Here is a 19,463-nt window from a genome sequence, read left to right as displayed (position 1 = left end):
ACTTTCATGCACTACCTTGATTTTCGTGCATCATCTCAAAACGCATGCTCGAACTATTTTTCTCTCCAAAGTCTTTGGAATATTAATACATCTTCATTTCCTATTTTCTAGGATTTTTCTCTATTTTTTTTCCTTTTTTTCCATTTCTTTCTTTTCTTTTTCTTTTTCCTCTTCTTTTTACTCCCTTCTTCTTCCTCCTATGCCTGCAACTCTCGCGAACCAGCTCCTCTGCCTTAGTCCGCCTTCGCTGCTTGGCCTCCTTCGGTCGCCACCCGCTGCCAACATCGTGCCTTCAGGTCATCCTCGGTAGCCACCAGCCTCCCGCGTCGTCGCCTCGCCGCGATCGGCCTCCCCTGCATCGCTTGCTGCCGCGCCCAACGACTGGCCTGGCTTTGGGCCATTTTCAACTTGCAGTTGTGGCTCATTTCGGCTGCCACTGGTCGACCTCGAGGTTGCCTCTAGCTCGCTGGCCTCCTTTGCTCCACTCGAGCTTGCGGCTACAAAGAGCACCAGCGAGCCATCTCCCGCCCTCTCTGATCTCTCTCTTTTGGCCCTTCTCTTTCTCGGCCATTCCTCATGCTGCAACTCTCGGCCATAACTCTCCTTCTTCCTCTCATTCGATCTCTCTCTCTCTCTCTCTCTATATATATATATATATAGGCGACGACAGCCTTGGCCTCCACTCTCGACATCTCTTAATCCCTCTGCAATTCCCTTAAATGGAGAACAAAATTCCAACATGCTTCTCCAATGCCTCCCACGCCTCACAGATAGAAATCTGGTGTTTCTCTACGCGTGCATTCCTATACTTATATATAATACATATATTTATATATTTTATACTAATAAAATTATAGAAAATACATATTCAATCCCCATAATTATTCTATATTACACTTGGGTAATTTCTCTAATTACAATTATACCCTCTAACACTCAATTAATTTGCATTACGATGCTTTAAACTCATAATTAATAACTTTGAATTTACTCGATAAAATCGATATTGTCCCCGGGCTATTGATTCATCCTGAAACTACCAAAGGGTTCATCCTTATGAAAAATTGGAGCCCCCTTAAGGTTCCGTCGACTTCTCGAAAGCCACCTACGATAATTTGGTATTTCAGCCTCAATCACAGTTGTATTTTAGTTGTACCGAAAACCATCTCAATTCCAATTTCTTTTAATTCTATAATTCCTATCTTGGAACGCTCATTGAGACCATGTCATTTTCCAAGGACATTTACACTCCGGGGCATTCCTTATAGTCGATTCGGCGATTCATTTTACTATCAAGCCAATTTTTTGGTATTTTAATTTTACTGAAATTACGTGGCAACCTTATGCCGAAATGGGGTCTTACATTCTCCCCTTCTAACAAAAATTTCATTTTCAAAATTTGCCAGATATTATAAACCTCAAAATTCCATCCTCGAAATTAACACTTGACTGATCAAACAACTAGAGAAGATCCTACCTCATTACCTTATCTCAATTAATCCTACTAAAGCTCTTTACAACAATCTCATCTCCAGGACAACTATACTGTCTATAACCATCTCTTAATCACAAGATCCCTGGCACGCGTATCTTATTCGAAACATAAGAATACCATTGTGCATAAAAATTAGAACCCTTAGCTGACTATGCTCATAAATCCCGAGACAAGCATACTTGTCAACCATGCATATCTTTCGAATTTCTCTTTCAAAAATCATAACCGCATAACCCCGTCCTTGGGCCACGAGTCTCAACTCGAACTCCCATCCAAGTCAATACACATATCATTGCAATGAGCTTACGACTCTCACATCATCAATTTCAATTTAACTTTTCACTAGGTCATCCAATTGATATCCTTATACATGCCACTTCTCTTATTACCGATTTCCCACGACGTCATTTCTCTTGAACTTATCGATCATGCCTTGATAATCTTCCAACCTTAACACAAAAGTCCTTGATCTTAATACATCTTAACTTCTATCAAATGAATCCACAAAGAAATATTCTTATGTCATCAAACTATTTCATGTACCCTTGGATCCTCAAACATCACATATATTCATTATCACATATCCTCGAAGCTAGATACGCCTCACCTTAAGTCATCACCAACTTAATCATTGCTTGATATTTACTTGTGATAATCTATTCGAGATTTTTTATAATTACCCGATATAACCTCAAGTTTTCGTCAATTGTCCACAATTATCTTTTAATCATGCCATATAACTATTTCCTAAAGAAATCTTTATAATTTATTAATAGATTCTATCTTTCTCCAAATTTTTCTTCCGTAATCTAACTTTTCATTTCAATTGAAATCTAATGTTGTCTTCCAAATCTAGCAATACTAATATCCTTGCATCGTTTTGCTCATAACATTTGTTACTTGGTAGCCAAACTAATACCTATTCATCCATATACTCATAACTTAAATAATTCCTCGCACTTTTCGAAGTGATCCTCAAATAATATTTCATATCAACAGATTAATCATTTGATCCTCAAATTTGCTTGAACTAATCCTCGAGTAATAACGTTTCATGCCAACCAACTCTAATCATGCTTGATCCTTAAGGCACCATCTCATGCCAAATGACCATAATCATACTTTGCCATAAAGAAATCATCTGATTACTTTCCTCGCATCTGATCATCGGCTCTTTTGACTTCTAGTCAATCGTAGCACAGGTTCACTTGCCAACTCGCAATCTCTCAATTACTCAACCGGACTTGTTCCTTGACTCCAAGTATCTAATCGTCTTGATAATAGTGCTATTAACTGTGATGCCCCAGCCCCCACTACCGAGTGCCACCATAGCCCATGATACCACCCCAGCCTATCTTGAAGGACAACTATACCATGCCAACATAAAGTATTAAAATAATATGGGCGCCCTGGGTGGGGTCCAGGCATCACCACATTCGAGTGGTCGAAAACTTGGGTTTAAAAATATTTAGGCAGCAAAAACTCACTCGATTCTCTAATCCGATTAGGCCCTTAAAATATAAAACTAATTTTAAATAAATAAATGCCATTATGCCCAAATAAATACTCCAATCGTCAAGCATACCTAATTCCGACCGCGACCGACCAGTTCACACACACACTCTGAATTACTCATAGTGGGAACCTTAACTTGATCTTAGACAAATTTCATTTAAATCAAAGCCGTCAACCGTAGTTAAACACAAAGCATTTATATATTACATAAGTGACACATGAATTCAACCCGCATCCTCACTGTTTGCAATCACAGTTAGCCGATGTTTCTTCCACCAACACCGTCTTCCTTTCTTGGACCCCGAGCCATCTGTTGGGTTAATAGGGGTAAAGGGAGTGAGTCCAGGGACTCAATAAAGATAATATGCAATGCAGTAAATTAATGAGCATGACATCATAGATAAAAATAAAAGCAACATGCATGCAAGCCCGTCCACCGCACCTTGGTCCGGCTTTTGGTGGCCCCGCCGATTTCATCTAGGACCCCATTTCAAGACTCACATGATCCACTATCTATAGCCTCATGCTTAGGCACTTCCTCAATGTTTTATGCAAGTCATGACAAAAATAATTTACCCACAAAGCATATTAAACCCTTATAGCGCGTTAATCACCTGTTTCGCGTCGGTTTCACGCCCCAATTTTCTATATAATTATAAAATAAAATAATTTAATTAAACGCATAGTTAATTTTAATTATCGCTTCTATACCACAGGATATTGTAACTAACATGCAATTAATTTTAATTAACAATATTAAATAAATTTAAAATATTTGTATACCTCGCATATACGCACGGGCAGAGTTTTAGCGCGTTAAAATTTACAGCGTTTACAGTAGTGAAAATCACTACTATTTATAGGCGTTCAGCAGAATGAGGGTGAAACATTTGGGGCTAGATGAAGCCCCCAGATGCTGCCACGTGGGCTGGGTGGCTGGGGTAAAGCCTCAGCAGCGCCGCGTGGCACGGCAAGGCTGCGCGACCACATGGTCGCGTGCATGGCACCGGGCGTGCCCTCGTGGCATAGGCACCATCTGGCGCACCCCGAAATGGCGACATTTAGCGCCTGGGACCTGCTGGAAAAAATTCCAGCTTTTTCCTTGCATCCTGGTTCTATCCCGCACCGCCCACCTGCACACGCAGACGCGTGATCGTCCATGCTAGCTGCTCCCTCATTTACATATTGCCCCCTATTAAATTTAAACCAATTCTCAACCCATTTTCGGGATTTCCACTTTAGCCTCATAACTTTCAGAAATTAATACATTCACCCAACACCTCATTTCTCCCTATTCCACTTAAGTCCTAAATTTTTCCAAAAATTCACCAAATCAATTTATTTTATTCTTTCATTATCTCCATAAATATTTTCAAATAAGATAATTAATTGTCCTAATTGCTCATTTCCTCAAAACCATACATTAATCACCTTAAAACCCATAGATTGATTATTTCCAAAGTCAAGGATGTTACAATCTCCCCTTCTTGTAAAATTTCGTCTTCGAAATTTTTTGAGCAATCATCTCTACCATATATACATTCCTAAAATCAACATGTCCCTTGAACAAACATCATACACAAACTTCTAACAATCATTTATATAAATTCTCAAAATTCCACGCACATGTCCGATAAAATTAACTATAATCCTCGAATAGATAAGGAAGTTCCTCTCGCCTAATCTGTCAAAAGATGGACACAAATCAATTTCTCTTATAAACACAACATTCACCAAAATCTCACATAATCATTTAATCTTCCAAATATAGAATGGGGCAAATTATTTAGCGTCTATGGCTTTTCCAGAAGATAAGGTATGCACTGATGTCATCAATAAATCCACAATCGCCAAAATAACCTCAATTTCCTTTGAAGTTCAAGGTAATCCCATGATAAAATCTATCGTCACATGTACTCACTCCCATTCAAAAGTCTCTGATGTTCGTAATCTCCTCAGTGATTATCATATTTTCTCACAAATTTAACTTAACTTTTCCATTAATAAATCATAAATAAATGAACACTAATACATAGTCCTCAATATCCATATATTTTCTTCATTCCCAACCACCAATATAGGGTTCCAAGGTGCACTACACACAATTGCAGTGTCACGACATGGCTTACCTTGAAAGCTAACTTTACAAATTTTCCAATCAAGGTTTGCAAATGAGTGATCAAATGAACCCCCAGGTGCACAGTATATCAAGTCATGCGGGTCTCATCTAGAACCCGCTGCCTCAATCCTTAAGGGTTAGGCACGTATATCCTTCCTCGAAACTTGAGAATACCATCTCACATCTCGAAAATCAGAACCCTTGGGCTGGCCATGATCATCAATTTATAGATAAATACATTTGTCAACCGCACATGCCTTCTGTATCTTGTTCATCAGATCCAACTAAGCCGTCAAGCTAGCGATAAAAATAGGTAATCCTTTCAGCACTACACTCACAGTCAGGAGGCTAAAAGCCCTCAACAACTGCCACTCACAACTATCCACCTAGTTATAGTAGGCATACTCCTACTTAAAGCACCAGACACCTCACTGCCACGCCCTGGGTGATATGAAATAGTGTAATCGTAGTCCTCAAGGGACTCCATCCACCGTCATTGCCTCATATTTAGCTCATTCTGCAAGAACACATATCTTAGGCTCTTTGTTGTTCATGGGCATTGATTAGTGGTTAATTTTGTAAAAATTTTGTTATAATTATACCCTTCTTTCGATCTTAAATATGGTTTAAATTAGATATTAATATATATTTTATGGTTATATGTAAATTTAAATTGAAAGATGAATGAAATGAAGTTCTAAAGTAAATAATAATAATATATAAAATTATATATAATACATATATATCATTATATGCATGCATGTAATATATATATAATATAATCTAATATATGTATGTGCCATGTGTAATACATATATATAATATATAATTTATTAATAACATTAAATTATTTTTATTTTTTTTAGGCATGAAGAATTCAAGTCCATGAAGACTTAAAGTCCATGAAGAATTCAAGTCCATGAAGAAATCAAAGCCATGGAGAAATCAAGTCCATGAAGAAATCAAACCCATGAAGACTTAAAGTCCATGAAGAATTCAAGCCCATGAAGAATTAAGGCCCAATTTGAGCAACCCATGGAAAATATTATTTGGAGAAGGCCCAAGGATTATTTTTAATCCTAATGAAGATTAAAAACCAATTTATAGAAATCTATTTTTATTTTTTATGTGAGAGCTTTATTAGGTGTGTTTTTTAGCTAAAATCCATTTAACTATTAGGTGGATATTATAGCTAAAATCCATTTAACTTTATGAGTGCTTTATTAGGTATGTATTTTAGCTAAAATCCATTTAATATTAGGTGTGTATTATAGCTAAAATCCATTTAACTTTAAGTGTGTGAGTGCCCATTAGATATAATTATGTCTAATTGAATAATTGAAATTGTGTGGTTTGTATTGCATCTTGTGGCCTATAAATAGCTCACTTGATTGCATTTGTAAGTGTGATTATTATTCTTGAATAAAAGTTTAGTTGTTTCCTTATAATTCTCTCTTTGAGAATTGTTCTTGTTCTTTCTCATTTTCTATAGTACTTTCTCTTATAATCTTACTTTTTTTTCTTTCTTCTTTTAAATTCTTATGTCATTTATTATTACTTTATTATTCACCGCCTAAATGGCCGGTTAATTTGTGCCTTTAAATTTCTGCAATTTTAATTCTTGTCATTTAATTATTCACCGCCTAAATGGTCGGTTAGTTTATGCCTTTAAATTTATTGTCATTTTAATTCTTGTTATTTAATTATTCACCGCCTAAATGGCCGGTTAGTTTATGCCTTTAAATTTCTTGTCATTTAAATTCTGTTATTTAAATTACGTCATTTAAATTTATGTCAATTAACTTTCAAATAAAAATGAGTAGTTAAATCTAATCTTGGGTTAAGGCAAGAACAGTGTCCAACGCCAATGATTCCCAAAGAAAGCTGCGCTTTAAATAAGTAACATTAATTTAAATTTCAGTATGAGTGTATCTTAATTATTAAAAAATCACTAAGTTTGGATTGGAGCGTAAGCCTAACTTAGAGCTTTCATGCCATGTATGAGAGTTACTAGAACTGGAAACGCTATCATACCTAAACCCAGATGATTAATTTAGTTGTTTTGTGTATTAATTGCAATTGGATTTATGGTGGTTGCTTAAATTAGAATCCCGCATATCATGTATGGGGATTGCTTAACCTAGAACTATCATCATCTCTAATTGCATTTAATAACAAATCCTCATATCTGAAATTAAATTAATGTTGCTAATCTTTTATGCTAAAATTTGGGAATCAACGGGTTGGTACTGAAATTGTCTTAACTCAAGCACTATCCAAATTCATATTTTTACGTTTAATGTTTATTTCAATTTTTGCCTTACTTTATTTTCTAGTATCTGTTGTCTAAAAACAAAACCATAAAAAATCTTGTTGTCAATTTGTCCAAATGCGTGTGCGTGTGTGTGACATTCTTTTTCTTTTGCCATAAATAAATCTCTCAGTGGACGACCTGGATTCATCCAGAAAATATAAATATAAATTTGGACTACAACTGCACTCGTACACTGGCGAGTATAAACCTCTCACTAAAATAAAAAAAATATAAAAGTTTTATTATGATTTGTTTTTATTGTGTTTTAATTGCAGGGTGAGAGTGCAGTCAGGCATATCAAATGTCTCTTTGTACTGGTAGTGCCTCCTTAACCTGGGAGCGTACACCACAACTGCTAGCTCCAATTCTATATTGGGTAGTTCACTTTGTGCCTTTTCAACTGCATAACTCATATGCAATCGCTCGTCTATGTTGCATTAACACGCAACCCAAATCTTTGAGCTCTTAGAAGCTCTTCCTGCCTCTGGCAGACCATTCCCACCTGACTCTCCTCATGAGCCCTGTCATGGATGAAACTATTTCAGAAAACTTATTCACGAATTTTGACATTAGTTTGCTAATCTCAAAAACTTTCAACCATTTCATAGACAGTTTAAGGATCTTATCACAGTGCTCCGGTCGCTTAGGACTTGGATTCTAATCCAAACATAACAACCACGGTTCTGCCCAAACTTTGGTATATGACTGTCTCTACAATTCACTATGTAGCTCTGACTCATGGGCCTCACACCCTTACCTCGAGCCAGCCTCCAAGCTACTCCGGCCATTAGTTGCAAGCCTATCGCTAGTCCTCTGTCTTGGTCCCTAGGCTCAGATCTACTGTTATAAGCCACATACCCATGGTGCTATTGTCATGCTAGAGCCTCTCATCTTGTCTCCGAGAGTTGTAATTGACCCCACTCATGTCACTTTTGACAATTCTTTTAGTACCAACCCCAAATTTTCAAATCTCACAAATCCTTGATCCCTTTTTAGAGTTACACTTGCTCAGGTTACCAATCTTTGAATCAAAACCTACATAATCTCCAAACCTTATGGTGCATATGACAACTAATTTTGATCTTATGTTTACTAATATAAAGCCACATGCTCTCATCATTTCTTTCTTTCATGGTTGTTACGACCTAGCGAGAAAACCCCGATCACAAAATTCCACTACGATGCTTTCAGCAATGCCTCTTAGGATTGCCAAAACTCATATCTCACAAAATAAAACAAGTCGCTTGAGAAAACCCCCACATTCTACTTATCCAAAACACTTGGCTTACCTAGCAAATATTGCTCACGACATCCTCATTCTCGCGTTGGCTCATTCTCATTTCAAAGGCAAACTCATGTTCCTAGGTGTACCAGAATATACCTACTACTACACCAACATCAATATCAACAAGGGCAAGATTCAGGACAATCAAATCAGAATCGATTTCTCATAATCGCTGGGGTGTATAACAATATGCATACCAAACCGAAGGTCAAGTCAGTAACCATAATCATTTCCCCCTTCAAAGGCCAAATTTGGGAATCACACATCCCGATGCTTGCTATCCTGGGAAACACATTTCCTACGCAAGCTCATATCATAACACATGCCCATATCGGGGACTATTCCATTCATGGTTATGACCTACCCCGTCCCTTGTATGCAACAACAATTTCATTACTCTAAAAATCTCACAACCTCTCGAATTCTTAGGCCCACTTAGCACCATGTGCAATAGTCAAAACCCTTGGCACCTAGATCTCCCTTGTGACCTCATCCTCAACCAAACTATGGTATCCTCAACCTAGCTCGGTGAAATGACCCAAATTTTGTAAACATAATAAACTTTAATATCCTCAATTGAATTTCTTAAAACCCATAATTGCCCATAGATCACACAAATTACTAATTATTATGCCATGTCATCATTTTTTTTTCAAATCCTCCGGCTCTGAAAATCGTCTTGCCGGATTGCTATGACATTTCCCTTATTCGCAATCAAAAATATAATTTCCATTTAATTTCCTCAAACAAATCATGTTAAAGACATAAATCGATCACCATATCATTTTCCAGGCTCTGATAATTACCAAACTCTAATATTCACCAGGCTTTGATACCACCTTGTGACGCCCCGGCCCCCACTACCGGGTGCCACCATAGCCCATGATACAACTCTGTCCTATCTCGAATGACGACTATACCGTGCCAACATAAAGTATTAAAATAATATGGGCACCCTGGGTGGGGTCCAGGCTTCACTACATTCGAGCGGTCGAAAGATCGGGTTTAAAAATATTTAGGCAGCGAAAACTCACCCGATTCTCGAATCCGATTAGGCCCTTAAAATATAAATCTAATTTTAAATAAATAAATGCCATCATGCCTAAATAAATACTCCAACCATCAAGCATACATAATTTTGACCGCGATCGACCGATTCACACACACACTCTGAATTACTCATAGTGGGAACCTTAACTTGATCTTAGCCAAATTTCATTTAAATCGAAGTCGTCACCCGTAGTTAAACACAAAGCATTTATATATTACATAAGTGACACAGGAATCCAACCCGTGTCCTCACCGTTTGCAATCACAGTTAGCCGATGTTTCTTCCTCCAACACCGTCTTCCTTTCTTGGACCCCAAGCCATCTGTTGGGTTAATGGGGGTAAAGGGAGTGAGGCCAGGGACTCAATAAAGGCAATATGCAATGAAGTAAATTAATGAGCATGACATCATAGATAAAAATAAAAGCAACATGCATGCAAGCCCGTCCACCGCACCCTGGTCTGGCTTTTGGTGGCCCTGCTAATTTCATCTAGGACCCCATCTCGAGACTCACATGGTCCACTATCTGTAGCCTCATGCCTAGGCACTTTCTCAATATCTTATACAAGTCATGACAAAAATAATTTACACACAAAGCATATTAAACCCTTACAGCGCGTTAACCACCTGCTTCACATCGGTTTCACGCCCCAATTTCCTATATAATTATAAAATAAAATAATTTAATTAAACGCATAGTTAATTTTAATTATCGCTACTATACCACAGGATATTGTAACTAACACGCAAAAAATTTTAATTAACAATATTAAATAAATTTAAAATATTTTTATACCTTACGTATACGCACAGGCAGAGTTTCAGTGCGTTAAAATTTACAGCGTTTACAACAGTGAAAATCACTGCTATTTATAGGCGTTCGACAAAATAAGGGTGAAACATTTGAGGGCTAGATAAAGCCCCCAGATGCTGCCACGTGGGCTGGGTGGCTAGGGCAAAACCCTAGCAGCGCTGCGTGGCGCAGCAAGGCTGCGCGGCCACATGGTTGCATGCATGGCATGCGCGCGATCTACCGCGCGTGCCCCTAAGGCATGGGCGCCATCTAGCGTGCCCCGAAAAGGCGTCGTTTGGCGCCTGGGACTTGCTGGAAAAAATTCCAGCTTTTTCCTTGCATCCCACGCGATTTTATACCGCACCGCCCACCTACACACGCGCACACATGACCGTCCATGCTAGCTGGTCCCTCATTTACATATTGCCTCCTATTAAATTTAAACCAATTCTCAACCCATTTTCGGGATTTCCACTTTAGCCCCATAACTTTCAGAAATTAATACATTCAGCCAACACCTCATTTCTCCTTATTCCACTTATGCCCTAAATTTTTTCAAAAATTCACAAAATCAATTTATTTTATTCTTTCATTATCTTCATAAATATTTCCAAATAAGATAATTAATCGTCCTAATTGCCCATTTCCTCAAAACCATACATTAATCACCGTAAAACCCATAGATTGATTATTTCTAAAGTCATGGATGTTACAGTAACTTTATCCGTACTATTCTAGCCTCTTAGTCTACACAATCTGTGACATCATTATCATCCAATCAAAATCTCAGACCATTTACTGTTAGAAACATGATCTGATCAAACGCAATGAAAAAATAAAATCTGATTTTATTGGTATCACGTTTTTTGAAATCTTACGATTTAAATTGATACACAAGACGAAAAGTTACCTCAAAACAAAATCTGATTTCGTACTCGATAACCCGCCTGATATCTCCCATGAATTAGATACCGAGTCGATCCACTCGAAACCGTCAAAACTTCAATAGACTTAAGAGAAAAAGGATAAGAAAATTTTCTCTAAAATTTTCGTTTTGATTCAACTGATTGATTATATGGATTCTAGGTTTAATGTTATATTTATAGACAAATAAAACCCCTAAAACCCTAAGTGATATTGGACTGGGCTTTAAATGCTAGCAAAAAGCCCAATCCAACTTAATAATTAAATAAATAATTATATTACTTATTTAATTATTCTTATTTCTTTAATAAATAATTGCACTTATAATTTAGTAATTCCATAATTACTAAATTTGCCCATTTTTCTTTTAAAACGATTTCTATTGGGTGGAACTTTCTGGGTTCACAATTAAATTGACAACGAGAATTAATCAATTATTAATTCTTGTAAATCATGAGTGACATCTAGCAATATGTCATGATTACCTAATTTAATGTGAAGCGAGAATGTGAACCTTACACTACGGTGCCCTGCAATACAGTTCATCTATCATACTATATCCCAACGAGATATGAGATCACGGTCAACAAGTCAAATTTCTTGATCTCGTCATATGACCAAATCCAATAATCATACTTAACTAATATGACACAACCTCTACGGAATCCAAATTCCATCGTCATATTACCTCAGCCAAAGATTTATCGTCAAGTGACCACTGGATCGCATAAGATATCCTCCTCGTATATCTCGAGGTGATAGATTCCATGTCTAATGTACACATACCTCGTGTGCCACTGAACTAGGCACATAGATACGTACGGTTATCCCTGATTAGGACAACCATATAATATCGTTGATATCCTAATCCACCAACACATAGATATCCATGTCATCTCAAGTCTAAGGACTAATGCAAATTCGTTGTTAATATTGACCCGTGAGATAAAACCCATGTGATTCAATATTAACAGTCCCGTTTGGTGAACTCGTTCCTATAACGAGCACCCACTCATCTTCCTTCTGTACCTCATACAGAGTGGTACAAGACCCACCAATCTTATCGTTCGGTATCTTATACAGAACAAGAAGGAAGACGATGTGTCGGCCTTTGCGAGTTGCTAATTATCTGGATTAGGAACTCTATGGCCAAGAACAAATTTATATTATAACGTATTGTGGATTATCTGTCTCGATTATTCTTAACAATTAAGAATGGTATCCATTCCTTTTTATACTAAATGATATTTGTATGTTCAATTCAAACCATATTGTAATTTAAATTAGATATAAAACTTGCCATTAAATAGTGTTTGAAGAATTATAAGATCAAACCCTATTATGTCACTAAAACTGGTCTTAAGAGCTTATATCTAACAATCTCCCACTAGCCCTAAGACCATTCTGAATAGTATCTCATACCCCATCTATCTAGATGAGAATCTAGTTGCTTCTAGTTCATGGCCTTAATCAGTGGATCTGCTGCATTCTCTGATGTATCTACTCTCTGCACATTGACATCTCCTCTACTAACAATCTCTCGAATGAGGTGGAAGCGTCTCTCAAAACAAGGGCACGATAGACTTTGTTGAGGGAACCACTCCAAGTTCTGTCACAAACTTCTTGATCCAGACGACTTCCTTCGCAGCATCAGATACTGCAATATACTCGGCTTCTGTAGTAGAATCGGTGGTAGTATCTTGTTTGGAACTCTTCCAACTAAATACTCCACCATTGCAAGTAAACACATTACCTGAGATAGACTTTCTATCATCAACATCTGATTGAAAATCAAAATCTGTGTAACCTTCCACTTTAAGTTCTCCCGTTCCAAATGTAAGAATCAAATCCTTAGTCCTTCTCAAGTACTTAAGAATGTTTTTAATATCAATCCAGTGTTGCTCACCTAGATTAGATTGATATCTGCTTGTAACACTTACAGCATGAGCGATATCAGGCATAGTACATAACATCGCATACATCAGGCTTCCTATTGCCTAAGCATAAGGAATCTTGACATGCGATCTCTCTCTTCTTGTGTTTTGGGACACATATCCCGAGAGAGGTGGATTCCATGTTTGAAAGGCAGCAGGCCTCTCTTGGAATCCTCCATGTTGAACCTCTTCAACACTTTTTCTATGTACTTGGTTTGGGAGAGCCCTATCAATCTCTTGGTTCTATCCCTGTAGATCCGAATGCCAAGAATGTAGGCAGCTTCTCCCAAATCTTTCATGGAGAACGTACTTGACAACCATGCTTTTATTTTTTATAGCAATCCTACATCATTCCCAATTAGTAGGATGTCATCAACATATAGGACCAAAAACGTAATCGCGCTCCCACTAACCTTTTTGTATACACAGGGCTCGTCAATATTTTGAATGAACCCAAATAATTTGACTTCATTATCAAAACGAATGTTCCAACTCTTGGATGCTTGCATAAGACCATAAATGGATCTCTTAAGCTTGCATACCTTCCCCGTTTGATCCTCGGGTGTGAAGCCTTCAAGTTGTTCCATATAGATATCATGATCTATATAACCATTTAGAAAAGCTGTCTTCACATGCCATTTGTCAAATCTCATAATCATAATGAGCGGCAATGGCTAGTAGAATCCTAATGGATTTAAGCATGACAACTGGAGAAAATGTTTCCTCATAGTCAACACCTTGCCTTTGATGATAACCTTTTGCCACTAGTCTTACTTTGTAGGTCTTTACCTTTCCATCCAAACCTATCTTCTTCTTGAAGACCCATTTACATCCAATAGGTACTATACCTTTTGGTGGATCTACAAGAGTCCAGACCTGATTCGAATACATGGAATTCATTTCAGATTCCATAGCCTCTAGCCATCTTTGTGAGTCGATGTCTGACATCGCCTCTCGATAAGTGATAGGGTCATCTAAGTGATTGTGATCTCCTATTACGAACAACTCTTATTCACTTAGAAAACCATATCTTTTAGGTTGCCAAGGTATCATCTCACTCCTCTTATTGGGAAGTATAAGACTTGGCCATAGCTCCTCACTTGGTAATTGGACATCTTATGGGATAGATTCAGGTTTGGCGAACCCTTCGCCAAGTTCTATTTTCCTTTTTGTTCCACCTTCTTGAATAAACTATTTTTTAAGAAAAATGGCATTTCTACTAACAACTACTTGTTGCAGCTCGGGAATATAGAATTCATATCCTAAGGCATCCTTAGGATAACCTATGAAACTACCCTTTAAAGATCGAGTCTCAAGCTTTTCTGATTTAAGCTTTTTCACAAAAGCTGTACATCCCAAAATCTTAACATGTTTAAGACTTGGTTTCCTACCAAACCATATCTCATGTGGTGTTGTAAGAACTGACTTGGAAGCTACTCTATTTAGAAGGTATATTGCAATAAGAAGGGCATAACCCCATAAGAACAATGGTAAGTCAGACTAACTTAATATACTTCGGACCATATCTAATAGAGTCTAATTCATTCTTTTTGAAACCCCATGCAGTTGAGGTGTACCTGGTGGAGTGCGATGTAAAATAATACCTGAGACTTTAAGTAAATCTTCAAACTCGTGACTTAGATATTCGCCTCCACGATCTGATCATAAGGTTTTATCTTTTTACCAGTTTGATTTTCTACTTCAGCTTTAAAATCTTTGAACATTTCAAAAGATTTGGATTTATGTCTCATGAGATAAACATATCCATATCTAGACATATCATCTGTAAAAGTTATGAAGTATTGATAGCCCCCTCGGGCCATTACATTAATTGGCCCACATACATCAGAATGTATGAGTCCCAACAATTCTGTAACTCTAACCCCTTGTCCAACAAATGGTGATTTGGTCATTTTACCTAGGATACAAGATTCACATGTTGGATAAGGTTCAGAACCCAATGGGCCAAAAAGCCCATCTTTCTCTAATTTAGTGATTCTGTCATCTCCAATATGACCCAATCGATGATGCCACAGAATTTTGGGATTGGGGTTATCCCTTTGTCTCTTGTTATTATTCAATACACGCAGATGTTTATCATCATCAACAGTTACATTCAAAATGTAAAGACTATTGACAAAATTACCAGAAACAATCAATTTATTTCCAAAATAAATCTCACAAACATTATTTTTAAAAGAAAATTCATAATTCTCTTTCACTAAAGCAGAAATAGAAATAATGTTCTTAAAAGATCCAGGTACACATAAGCAATTGTTTAAAACTAAACTATGTCCATGCGATAAAGATAAAGTAACAGTACCAATAGTGGTGACTGCAACTCTTGCCCAGTTTTCCACCTTCAGCAAGATCTCATCATCTACGAGCCTTTTACTTTGCTCCAGATCTTGTACAGAAGCACAAACATGAGTTGTCGTTCCAGAATCTAGAATCTATAAAGTAGAACAATGAGCAATGGAAAATACTCGTGAACTATCATCAAACCTTCCGCTTCCTTCTTCAAGGAATTAAGGTAATCTTTGCAGTTCCTCTTCCAGTGCCCGTCCTTACCACAGTGGAAACATTTTCCTTTGGCAACAGCTTTGCTCTTCTTCTTGCTTATTGTCTTGGCCCCCTATAGTACTTACGTGACCTTTTTCTTGCATTTCCCCTTTCTAGTCTTACTAGAAGAGGTAACATCCATCACAATACCTGATTTCATGTTACTCTGTGCTGTAATGAGCATGTTCATTAACTCTGCCGGAGTACACTCTATTTTATTCATATAGAAATTCAATATGAAATTTCTATACGAATCTGGCAAAGATTGAAGGATCAAATCAATTTGGAGGTGAAGATTCAACTCATCCCCCAAATCCTTCAACTTCTCTGATAAGGAGATCATTTTGAGAATGTATTCTCCCACTGATCCTCCCAGAGATATCTTTGCCCTAAATAGTGCCTTAGATATCTCATATCTCGCACTTCGACTTTGTTCACCCTACAACTCTTGTAGGTGTGTGATGATAGAGTATGCATCAAGCATATTCACATGTTGACACTGTAATTCACTACTCACTGAAACAAGCATATAACTCCTAGCGGTGAGATCATCATCTCGCCACTTGGTGAGAGTATCTTGCTACTCTTGAGTAATGTTTTGAGTAACATTTTCCCCTCTATCATCATGAGCAAGCACAGGTACAGGAGCATCCAACACATAAGTAATTTTCTCCAAGTTCAAAATCAATTTCAAGTTTAAGAGCTAATCATTAAAATTTGGTCCAGTTAGTTGGTGCTTGTCAAGATTTCTTGTAAGTGGGTGCAATGAAGCCATTTGATGTATCTGTAGAAAATAAATAGATTATTAGATATCTTGTTTTCCTTAATTATTTTATTTTGGTCTTTAAATCAAATAGTGCCTCCCACTAAGTTTTTCAGATTCCTTACTCCCAATGAAGGAAAATGTGAATTCACGTTGGCATGAATTCCAGTGGGTATTTGAATTCTTATCAAACTTATTACTCCTTACTTAATAGATTCTTGGAATAACAAATTCAATAAGTGGACAACTCTTGTCCAATGCATCTCATGTACGACCCAAATATTATTTTGGCTCCCAGTCCAATGTACCTCATATAATAGTTTCTTGGCAATTGAACATGGTTAAATTATACCATCACGTTGACAAGTCTACACAGTTGAATATCGATCCCATCACATAATAGATTCTTGGATCTCGATATTTGTGCATCCCCGTCTCATCAAATGATAAATAGAAATTAAAAACATTTTAACTAGTGTGCAAACCCTATGTATCCATAGTCGATCAACACACGAATTAAAATGCCCTAATCTCTATCGTGATGAAGAGCCCCGATTAAATTGCATTAACTCTTAAGGTCTAACCGGTTACAATTTAATTTTATAAAATGGGAGATTTTTAGCCTAATTTTAGGTCTCACTTTACACATGCAACGTTTTAATCATCATACATCAACTATGTAAAATAAACATTGCATAAAGTAGTCGATATGGTCATGGACTCAAACATGCATTCTAGGCACGATTCTGGCCATTGGAAACATGCGGTGCATATGTGGGTGCATTAAAAGAAAACCGCTTACAACTATTACAAGCATAACCCGTTTACATAGGGTCTTCGTTTCCTCGATTGTTTCGCCTTTGACAACTCTATTCCACGTTATGCCTCCATCAGTTGAATTCCCGTTTTTACATTCACTATAAACTACTTTTACAATAGAATAAAAATGAAAATAAAATTAAACAATTAATTTTACAACCGTTATCCAAAACGGCAAATCTCGGCATGCAGGCCATCAAATAAAACAATCCATACATCCACACAACACATACATCATCTATGTAGTGTCCTAAGTCCATGACCAATACCGATATGCGGCAAGGCATCCACAATATGCTATTTAACAATTAAAAGCATATTATAAAATTTATATGTTTGTCAGACATGGGTATAACAATTATACCTAATGTGTTTTGAAAACCATTTTTTTTAATTTATTTTGCTGGAAATATAAAACAAAAAAATAAAATAAACAAATAAAAATTAGGGGGGGAATATAGGCCACACACGTGCAGCAACGTGCGTCATGCGCACACGCGTGGTCGCCTGCGCAAGGCATGCAGCCGTGCAGGCTGTGTGCATGAGGCGTGTGGCCAGGCCCTTGGCTCGACCCATGAACGCAGCCAAGGCCATGCTCGTGGGCCAGGCCCACAGCCCAACAAAAGGGACGTAAGGCAGCCGCGAGGCATGCCGGCGTCGTGCGCCCCTCGCCATCGCCATCGCCTTAGGCGGTGGCCCCTCTTCCTAGTCGCTGCCCAACAACTATCTCTCACCCACGTGGCCACCGTCACCGACAGCGACGACGGTCGCGACCTTTGGCAATGGGCGTCAATTGCTGCATCCGGCGCCGCTCAGCGGCGCCGACCGGCCTGCCAACACCGCCCAGCAATGCCGTGGCCATCAACGCCGCCAACGGCAACGACGGATCAAATCCGCCACCTCACCTTCCCCGTTTCTTCTTTCTTTTATTTGCTGCAAATATATATATCATATATACATACATATATAGTTTTAACTATCCCAACAAACAAATGTAAATACGAACATATATATTTTAAAAACAAACAAACTTTTGTATTGTTCTTCCAGCTGCAAATATTTACGTATATCACATGTACATAAATTATTTTTGATTCAAAACACGAAATTGAGTTCCAACAAGCACATAAATCAAAACCATAAGTTTGAAAAACGATGGCTTTGATACCACTGTTAGAAAACATGATCTGATCATACGTAGCGAAAAAATAAAATCTGATTTTATTGGTATCACGTTTTTCAAATCTTATGGTTTAAATCGAATACACAAAATGAAAAGTTACCTCGAAATGAAATCTGATTTCGTAGCCGATAACCCGCCTGATATCTCCCACATGTGAGATGCCGAGTCGGTTCACTCGAAACCATCAAGACTTCAATAGACTTGAGAGAAAAGGGACACAAAAATTTTCTCTAAAATTTTCGTTTTGATTCAACTGATTGATTATATGGATTTTGAGTTTAATGTTATATTTATAGAAAAAAAAAAAACCCTAAAACCCTAAGTGCTATTGGATTGGGCTTTAGATGATAGCAAAAAGCCCAATCCAACTTAATAATTAAATAAATAATCATATTACTTATTTAATTATTCTTATATCTTTGATAAATAATTATACTTATAATTTAGTAATTCCATAATTACTAAATTTGTCCCTTTTTCTTTTAAAACGATTTCTATTGGGTGGGATTTTTTAGATTCACAATTTCATAAATCATGAGTGACATCTAGCAATATGTCATGATTACTCAATTTAATGTGAAGCGAGAATGTGAACCTTACACTACGGTGTCCTGCAATATTGTCCCTTTATCATACTATATCCCAACGAGATATGAGATCACGGTCAGCAGGTCAAATATCTCGATCTTGTCATATGACCAAATCTAA

This window comes from Diospyros lotus, chromosome 8 (assembly GCF_014633365.1).
Source record: "Diospyros lotus cultivar Yz01 chromosome 8, ASM1463336v1, whole genome shotgun sequence".
Classification (NCBI taxonomy): domain Eukaryota; kingdom Viridiplantae; phylum Streptophyta; class Magnoliopsida; order Ericales; family Ebenaceae; genus Diospyros; species Diospyros lotus.
This window is presented reverse-complemented; position numbering follows the sequence as displayed.